Source organism: Chiloscyllium plagiosum, unplaced genomic scaffold (genome assembly GCF_037043375.1).
Source record: "Chiloscyllium plagiosum isolate Xiang-an unplaced genomic scaffold, Cpla_swu_hap1 HiC_scaffold_47, whole genome shotgun sequence".
Classification (NCBI taxonomy): Eukaryota; Metazoa; Chordata; class Chondrichthyes; order Orectolobiformes; family Hemiscylliidae; genus Chiloscyllium; species Chiloscyllium plagiosum.
The window spans coordinates 7,705,960-7,716,520 of NW_028270185.1; positions in this window are offsets into that span (position 1 = coordinate 7,705,960).

Here is a 10,561-nt window from a genome sequence, read left to right on the forward strand (position 1 = left end):
GCTAAATTGTCCCATAGTGCCCAGGGATGTGCAGGTTAGGGTGGATTGGCAGTGCTAAATTGTCCCATAGTGCCCAGGGATGTGCAGGTTAGGGTGGATTGGCCGTGCTAAATTGTCCCATAGTGCCCAGGGATGTGCAGGTTAGGTTGACTAACCACCGGACGTGCAGGGATAAGGTAGGGTGTATGGGTCTGCTGAGCTGATCTTTGGAGGGTCGCTGCAGACTCAATGGGCTGAATGGCGTGCTCCCACTCTGTCGGGATGATGTGAGGTGTTACATTTAGGGAAGAAAAACCAGGGCAGGATTTACATGGTTAATGGGAGGACCCTGGCAAGTGTTTCAAACGGAGAGTCCTGGAGGTGCAGGTACATAGTTCCTTGGAAGTGGCATCATAGGGAGACAGGGCAGTGAAGAAAGCATTTGGCAGGACTTGCCTTCATTGGTCACAGCATTGAGTACAGGAATTCGGACGTCATGTTACTGCTGTACAGGACTTTGGTGCAGCCACATTTGGAGTACTGTGTACACTTCTGGTCGCTGTGCTGGAGAAAGGATGGTATTAAACAGGAAATGGCAAGAGAAAGGATTATAAGGATATTATGGAGATTGGAGTTACAGGTTATAGTTGTAGGTTTGAGCTACAGGGAGAGGCTGAATAGGCTGGGGCTGTTTTCCCTGGAGTGTTGGAGGCTGAAGGGTGACCCTATAGAAGTTTATAAAATCATGAGGGGCATGGATAGGGTAAATTGACAAAGTCTTTTCCCTGGGGTGGGGGAATCCAGAACCAGAGGGCATAGGTTTAGGGTGAGGGGGGGAAAAGATTTAAAAGCGGCCTAAGGGGCAATCTGCCATCCTTACCAAGTCTGGCTTAACATGTGGCTTCAGACCAAGAGCACTGTCACTGACACTTAAACTGGCCACTGAAATGGCCCTGGGAGGCCAACCCTTTCAGGGGCAATTAACGAGGGGCAATAAATGCTGACCTTGCCAGCGAAAGAATAAAGGAGAGGAGAGTGATTGCAGCTTTTTCCGGTCTCTTTGCTGATGGATGAGCTATTTCTACAAAGAAAATTGTGCGTGACTATCAATCAGTCCCTGTCACACGCGAAGGAGAGGAGGGACAAATTTGGTCACCCTTGTCAATTGGGGAGAGATAGATGACTGAGCTGTGATTTTGGAAATGGTTTTAATTACACCTTCTGCTCGCCTTCTTAAAGTGTGTCTACAGTTGGATGTAAAACAATCCCCTGAATTCTTGAAGAAGGTTGGGGAGGATGTGCTTGGCATCCAGTGTTCCTCCCGTGACCACCAGCATGTTACCTCGCCGACTCCTTCATCGCTGCTCTTTAGTGGCTGGCTGCACGCAAATTGGTTGCCGGGCTACAACAGTGAGGCTCTGTCCCAGTGAAGTCATTGCCTGTAAAACCAGCCACCAGTCACGGAGTCGTACAACGCGGAAACAGACCCTTCGGCCCAACCAGATGGGCAGGTTGCTCAGTAGTTGGCGCTATTGCCTCACAGGTTCGATTCCAGCCTCAGGCGACTGTGTGGAGTTTGCACGTTCCCTCCGTGTCTGCATGGGTTTCCTCCCACAGTTCAAAGATTACAGGGAGAACTAGCCATTTGGATTAGGAACTGGCTCAAAGGTAGAAGACAGAGGGTGGTGGTGGAGGGTTGTTTTTCAGACTGGAGGCCTGTGACCAGTGGAGTGCCACAAGGATCAGTGCTGGGTCCTCTTCTTTTTGTCATTTTCATAAATGATTTGGATGTGAGCATAAGAGGTACAGTTAGTAAGTTTGCAGGTGACACCAAAATTGGAGGTGTAGTGGACAGCGAAGAGGGTTACCTCAGGTTACAACAGGATCTGGACCAGGATCTGGGCCAATGGGCTGAGAAGTGGCAGATGGAGTTTAATTCAGATAAATGTGAGGTGCTGCATGTTGGGAAAGCAAATCTTAGCAGGACCTATACACTTAATGGTAAGGTCCTAGGGAGTGTTGCTGAACAAAGAGACCTTGGAATGCAGGTTCATAGCTCCTTGAAAGTGGAGTTGCAGGTAGATAGGATAGTGAAGATGGCGTTTGGTATGCTTTCCTTTAATGGTCAGAGTATTGAGTCCAGGAGTTGGGAGGTCATGTTGCAGCTGTACAGGACACTGTTGGAATATTGCATGCAATTCTGGTCTCCTTCCTATCGGAAAGATGTTGTGAAACTTGAAAGGATTCAGAAAAGATTTACAAAGATGTTGCCAGGGTTGGAGGATTTGAGCTATAGGGAGAGGCTGAACAGGCTGGGGCTGTTTTCCCTGGAGTGTCAGAGGCTGAGGGGTGACTTTATAGACGTTTACAAAATTATGAGGACATGGATAGGGTAAATAGGCAAAGTCTTTTCCCTGGGGTCGGGGAGTCCAGAACTAGAGGGCATAGGTTTAGTGTGAGAGGGGAAAGATATAAAAGAGACCTAAGGGGCAACTTTTTCACACAGAGGGTGGTACGTGTATGGAATGAGCTGCCAGAGGATGTGGTGGAGGCTGGTACAATTACAGCATTTAAAAGGCATCTGGATGGGTATATGAATAGGAAGGGTTTGGAGGGATATGGGCCGGGTGCTGGCAGTGGGACTAGATTGGGTTGGGATATCAGATCGGCATGGATGGGTTGGACCGAAGGGTCTGTTTCCATGCTGTACATCTCTCTGACTCTGACTTTATATGCAGATTAGGGTGGATTGGCCATGCTAAATTGCCCCATAGTGTTAGGTGCATTTGTCGGGGTTAAATGTCGGGGCTTGGGTTACTCTTCAGAGGGTTCAGTGTGGACTTGTTGGGCCAAATGGCCTGTTTCCACACTGTAGGAAATCTAATCTAAAATGTCCTAAATTAATCTAGTCCCATTTGCCAGCACCCGGCCCATATCCCTCCAAACCCTTCCTATTCATATACCCATCCAGATGCCTCTTAAATGTTGTAATTGTACCAGCCTCCACCACTTCCTCTGGCAGCTCATTCCATACACACACCCCCCTCTGCATGAAAAAGTTGACCCTTAGGTCCCTTTTAAATCTTTCCCCTCTCACCCTAAACCTGTGCCCTCTAGTTCTGGACTCTCTGACCCTGGGGAATTGACTTTGTCTAATTACCCTCTCCACACCCCTCATGATTTTATAAACCTCTATAAGGTCACCCCTCAGCCTCTGACCCTCCAGGGAAAACAGCCCCAGCCTGTTCAGCCTCTCCCTGTAGCTCAAATCCTTCAACCCTGGCAACATCCTTGTAAATCCTTTCTGAACCCTTTGAAGTCTCACAACATCTTGAAATGCAAGTCTTATTCTTGTCCTTCATTGCAATCAGGTTTAGATGTTTGTCCTCTGGCCAATTAAGAATTTGGGATCGAGAGACTCGAACAGGCCATTCGGCCCCTTTAATATCATTCCGGCTCTCAATGACTTCATGATTGATTTGTTATCGAACTTCACGACCAATCTGTTCTCTAACTCCAAGCCTTATGGCCTATGGATAACAATATCTATCAGTCTTGGTTTTAAATTAACAATCGATTAAGTATCAGTTGTTATTTGCAGGGAACAGGTCCAAACCTCTACCACTCTCTGAGCATTGAAGTGTTTCCTAATCTCACTCCTAAAAAGGCTGACAAAATATTCTCTATCTCTAACTCCGAGACTCCCCAACTCCAAATCGGAATGGTGAGTGGAGGGGATCTTGCAGAGAGTGGTGTTCCCATGTATCTGCTGTCCCTTGTCCTTCTTGATGGAAGTGGCCGTAGATTCGGAAGGTGCTGTCGGAGGATCTTTAGTGAGTTGCTGCAGTGCGTCTTGTAGATGGTACACACTGCTGCTACTGAGCGTCAGTGGGTGGAGGGAGGGGATGTGGTGCCAATCAAGCGGGGGGCTTCTTTATCCTGGATGGTGACGAGCACCTTGAGTGTTGTTGGAGCTGCCCCCATCCAGGGGCATGTGGGGAGTATTGCATCACACTCCTGACTTGTGCCTTGCAGGTGGTGGGACAGGCTTTGGGAAGTTTGGCGCACAATATTCCATGCATCTGACCTGCTTTTGTAGCCACAATGGTAACCCCCCAGGATATTGATAGTGAGGGATTCAGTGATGGTAACACTATATCCACCGACGCTCAGTAGCAGCAGTGTGTACCATCTACAAGATGCACTGCAGCAACTCACCCAGGCTATGAGACAGCACTGTCCAAACCCACGACCACTACCATCTAGAAGGACAAGGGGCAGCAGATACAGAGAACACCACCCCTCCACTCACCATCCTGACTTGGAAATATATCGCCGTTCCTTCAGTGTCGCTGGGTCAGAATCCTGCAACATTTTTTACCCCTTTATTCATTCACTGGATGAGGGTGTCACTGGCTAGCTCTGGTACTCATCCCACCCCTAATTGCCCAGAGAGTAGTTAAGAGTCAACCCTATTGCTGTGGGTATGGAGTCACATGTAGGCCAGACCAGGTAAGGATGGAAGTTTCCTTCCCTAAAGGACATTAGTGAACCGGATGGATTATTTCCCAAAGGGGGCGGCACGATGGCACACTGGCTAGCACTGCTGCCTCACAGAGCCAGAGACCTGTGTTCAATTCCCGTCTCAGGCAACTGACTGTGTGGAGTTTGCACATTCTCCCCGTGTCTGCGTGGGTTTCCTCCGGGTGCTCCGGTTTCCTCCCACAGTCCAAAGATGTGCAGGTTAGGGTGAATTGGCCATGCTAAATTGCCCATTGTGTCAGGTGCATTTGCCAGGGGTGAATGTAGGGGAATGGGTCTGGGTGGGTTGCTCTTTGGAGGGTCGGTGTGGACTTGTTGGGCCGAAGGGCCTGTTTGCACACTTAGGGAATCTAATCAACACTGGATTCATGATCATCATTAAACTCTTAATTCCAGATATTAAAAGGATTAAAATCCCACCATCTGCCGTGGTGGGATTGGAACCCAGGTCGTCACTTGGGTCTCTGGATTAACAGGCCAGCGATATTACCACAGACCATCACGTCCCCTTCCTCCCTAACATTTCATCGTCTTCCTCTGAGGCTGTGCCTCGTGCTCAGGATGACTTGGTTTCACAGAAGGAAGGTGGAACAAAGATCCCATTACATGTCCAACAATCTCTGTCATGATGGTGGGGGGATGGGGTGGGGCGCGTACATCCCCCAGATTGCCACATGCTTGTTGCTCTAATGAGATTGGCCCTTTACCGATGATCCTCGAAGGACGCAGACCATTCCCAGATGCAGCCCCTCTACTGCAGGCGGACTTGGGATAGGGGCTTCCCCTCTCCAGAGAGTGAGAACCCGACCAGTACAGAGGGGGTGCTGCCTGGTCACACGGCCACCAACCCTCAGACGAAACGTCAAACCAAACTCCCCACCCCACCCCACCCGCCCCCCCCTCCCCAAGTCGGACAAGATTCCTCGGCACAATCCCAAAAGTGATTCACCATGGTGTCCTGGTCTAGCTACCCGTCACAAAAATACACATTAGTCAGTCATTAACATGTCGCTGTTTGTGGGTGCTTGCTGTGCACAACTGGTTCCTGGCCTTCCCACGTTGCAGCTACAACTCCACCCGCGAATGTACTTTGTGGGCTGGGAAGATGTTGGTTGGTGGCCAAAGGTGCTACATAAATGCAGGTCTTTCTTCTCAATCTTTGAATCCCCTCCACCTGGACACGTGACTTTCGGTCCCGTTTTCTAAGTTGTAAATGAACACGGCAAAGAGTTGAGGTCCCAACACGGATTATGGCAGAACGCAATTGGACAAAAAAGTGGGCTCATTACCCCTTCTCTCTGCCTCCTGTCGCTTATTCAGTTTCCGAACCAGGTAAGTATTTTGTCCTGGCGTGCACGGCGAAAAAATATAGCCTTCACTGATAAAATGAAAAGGGACAGAGGGGCTCCATAATCCAGAGCTACAAAGTTCTACTGGGACAGGCTTGGTACCAATCCCAGGTTCACAGTTGGCCTGTACCCTAGGAGGACACTAACAGACACCTCCAGCTCCTGCTGTTGAAGAACTGTTGATGCCAACTCCAAACTGGCATTGAAAAACATATTTGAACAAATCCATTTGATTTAGGAGACCAGAATAAATGAAAGTTATAATTCTTCCAGGCCACTGCCTATAGCCTTAGAAGGGTGCTGTATTGCTGACTGGAAACAGTGTTTACCTCAACTGTGCCCAAAATAGACCGAGACCCAATGGCCAGTCTCCTGAAGTGAGAGGTATGTTTAGCCCCTCAGTGATTTATTATCTACACTGACCTCCGTGTGCTCAGATATCATTCTCTAAAGCACAGACACACACACTCTCTCACACACACAGACACACACACACTTCCATACACTCACTCACACATGTACATACACAGAAACACTCACACAGATGCACAGACACATTCACACACACACCACCCTCACACATACCCGCCCACACACACCCCTCACACACACACCTCCCTCACATACATACAAACGTACCCCCTCACACACACACCCCTCACACTTCACACACACTAACCTAACATACACACACGTAAACTAACCTCATCCACAATTCTCATAAACCTACTGTTCACAAATTCATGCACACTTACTTTACATGTGCTCGCCTCTCACATGCACACACACGCACACACACACAGACACACACTGACACACTAACACACACACACACGCACACAAACACACTCACACAAACACACATACACACACACTCACACACACACTCTCAAACACACACAGGCACAGACATACACACACTGACAGACTTGCACATACACAGCCACACACACGCACACACACACTCTCACACACACTCAAACAACGCACACAGACACCCGCACACGCACATACACATTCTCTCATACACATACACACACACAGACAGAGACACAGACAGAGACACACACACCCACACATACACTAACACACACAAAGACACACGCACCCACACCCCCACACCCCCACACACACTCACACCCCTACACACTCACACACACAGACACACACTCACACACACAGACACACACAGACACCCCCACACACTCTCACACCCCCCCACACACACAGACACACACACACATTACAGATGCACACTGCCAGGTTTTTCCCCATGCCCAATGACCTCTCTCCTATTAACTTCAACTTTCACAAGGTCACTGATGTTCGCCATAGCTAAGTATTATTACTTATCAATCCCGTTAATGTTGTCAGAAACATTAATAGATTTGTAGCTCTCCGGGGCTAGTGAAAAGGTGATATACAAATGCAGCTCCCTGCTCACACTCCTCCTCAGTGCCCAATTAGCAGTCACCTCAGGGTCCTGAAACCTCCCTCAGCCCAACCCAAGAACTCCACAATCTGCTAATTCAGTAAACCCCCCTCCCCACCCCAGACCCTTCACATCCCTAGCAGAGACTGTGGTTTCAGTTGCTGACATCCGGCCTGTGGGCTTCCCTTTGTAAACACTTTATCTCCCTCACTGCCCCTTTACCATCCTGTCAGCATTTACAGGGGGAACCGGGGGTGAGGGTAGGGGGGGCAGTCTGACAGCATTTACAGGGGGGGGCCGGGGAGAGGGCAGGGGGGAGTGTGTCAGCATTTACAGGAGGGACCGGGGGTGAGGGTAGGGGGGAGTGTGTTAGTATTTACAGGGGGGTCCGGGGGTGAGGGTAGGGGGGAGTGTGTCAGTATTTACAGGAGAGACCGGGGGTGAGGGCAGGGGGGAGTGTGTCAGCATTTACAGGGGGGTCCGGGGGTGAGGGTAGGGGGGAGTGTGTTAGTATTTACAGGCGGGACCGGGGGTGAGGGTAGGGGGAGTGTGTCAGTATTTACAGGGGGGACCGGGGGTGAGGGTAGGGGGAGTGTGTCAGCATTTACAGGGGGGACCGGGGGTGAGGGTAGGGGGGAGTGTGTCAGTATTTACAGGAGAGACCGGGGGTGAGGGTAGGGGGAGTGTGTCAGCATTTACAGGGGGGACCGGGGGTGAGGGTAGGGGGAGTGTGTCAGCATTTACAGGGGGGACCGGGGGTGAGGGTAGGGGGGAGTGTGACAGCATTTACAGGGGGGACCGGGGGTGAGGGTAGGGGAAGTGTGTCAGTATTTACAGGTGGGTCCCCGGGGGGAGTGTCAGTATTTACAGCAGGGTCCCCGGGGGGAGGAGGGAGTGTGTCAGTATTTACAGGGGGGTCCCCGGGGGGAGAGGGAGTGTGTCAGTATTTACAGGGGGTCCCCGGGGGAAGGGGGGAGTGTGTCAGTATTTACAGGGTGTTCGGTGGGGGGGGGGGGAGTAGTGGGGTGTGTTTCAGTATTTATAGCAGTTCCAGTATTTACAGGGGGGTCCCCGGGGGGAGTGAGTCAGTATTTACAGCAGGGTCCCCGGGGGGAGGAGGGAGTGTGTCAGTATTTACAGGGGGGTCCCCGGGGGGAGAGGGAGTGTGTCAGTATTTACAGGGGGTCTCAGACTATATGGGGCTGGGGGTGCAGAGTCCTTGTGTATATTTGAAACTGAGATAGAGAAGTAGGTAGATAGATAGACAGATACATTGATAGATAGTTAGATGGATAGATAGATACATAGATCGACAGATAGATAGATAAGTAGAGAGATAGATAGAGAGAGAGATAAATACACACTTGATCATGAAGAAAGAGCAGGAACGTAGACATGTGGAATGGTGGATCACCACAATCTTGTTGGATAGCAGAGTTGGCTCAAGGGGCCGAATAGCCTACTCCTGCTCCTATTTCCTCTGGTCTTATTACAATACAGGGACCCACCATCACAACGCCACCACCAGCCAACGTTAGCAAATGGCTTCCTCCCAATAGCCCACCTTCTGATCACCAACTGGGCACTGGGTGCCTTGCTGCCTGATTGGTCGAACGCACGTCCCAAACCAACCCCATTGGCTGTGCTCTCTATTTTCTCCTCCATATGATGTGGGTGGCACAAGCTCAGCTAGTGTCTGTTGTCCTTGCGCAAGAATCTGGAGCAAGAGGAGGCCATTCGGGCCTTAATGGTCTGCTATTCCATTCATGGCTGATGAATGAGAATGAATGAAAATATTTTTTAAAAGACATTAATAAAAAAGAGAAATTGCATTACTGAGGGAGTGCAGCACTGTCAGAGTGGCTGATTTTTCAGCTCAGATGTTTAATTGAGACTCCTCCCACCGCCTGCCTGGATATAAAGGATTTCATGGCACAGAAATCGCCGTCCACAAACTCCCCTAACCTCCACCACCCTCTACACCCTCCGAGCTGATAAATACCTATCCCTTCAACCACAACACCAGGCCCATCCTGTGGGATCTTGCTGTACGGCCATCAGCTGCTCTACATGCCAACAGTGACTGGAGCTCAAGAAATCGCTCTGACAGTAATGCAGTGTTAATCCAGAGACCCAGATAATGTTCCAGGCACCCAGGTTCAAATCCCACCACACAGATGATGGAATATGAATTCAATAAAATATTCTGAAATTAAGAGTCTAATGATGACCAGGAAGGCATAATTGATTGTTGGAAAGCCTCATCTGGTTCACTAATTATCCTTCAGGGAAGTAAATCTGCCATTCTTATCTGGTCTGGCCTACATGCTGTGAAACTTCAAAGGGTTCAGGAAAGATTTACAAGGATGTTGCCAGGGTTGGAGGGTTTGAGCTACAGGGAGAGGCTGAACAGGCTGGGGCTGTTTTCCCTGGAGTGTTGGAGGCTGAGGGGTGACATTATAGAGGTTTATAAAATCATGAGAGGCGTGGATAGGATAAATAAACAAGATCTCTTCCCCGGGGGTAGGGGATTCCAGAACTAGAGGGCATAGGTTCAGGGTGAGAGGGGAAAGATTTAAAAGGGACCTAAGGGGGCAATGTTTTCACACAGAGGGTGGTACGTGTATGGAATGAGCTGCCAGAGGAAGTGGCGGAAGCTGCTCCAATTACAACATTTAAAAGGCATCTAGATGGGTATATAAGTAGGAAGGGATATGGGCCAAATGGGACCGGATTAGTTTGGGATATCTGGTCAGCATAGATGAGTTGGACTGAAGGGTCTGTTTCTGTGCTGTACATCTCCCTGACTCTATGTAACTCCAGACCCACAACAATGGGATTGACTCTTAACAGCCCTGTGGGCAATTAGGGATGGGCTCTGCTACTCGCTCTGCAAAGAGTCCCTGCAGTGTGGGAGCAGGCCATTGGCCCATCAAGTCCACCCTGACCCTTCAAAGAGAGACCCAACCTCCTACCCAATCCCGGTTACCCTGTGTTTCCAATGACTAACCTGCACATCTTTGGACTGTGGGAGGAAACCGGAGCACCCGGAGGAAACCCACGCAGACACGGGGGAGAATGTGCAAACTCCACACAGTCAGTCACCCGAGGGTGGAATTGAACCTAGGACCATGGTGCTGTGAGGCATCAGTGCTGACCACTGAGCCACCATGCCACCCAACCACTCCTAACCTGATTTAAAATTACCTTCCTTGATTAAGGGTGGTATGGTGCCTCAGTGGTCAGCACTGCTGTCTCA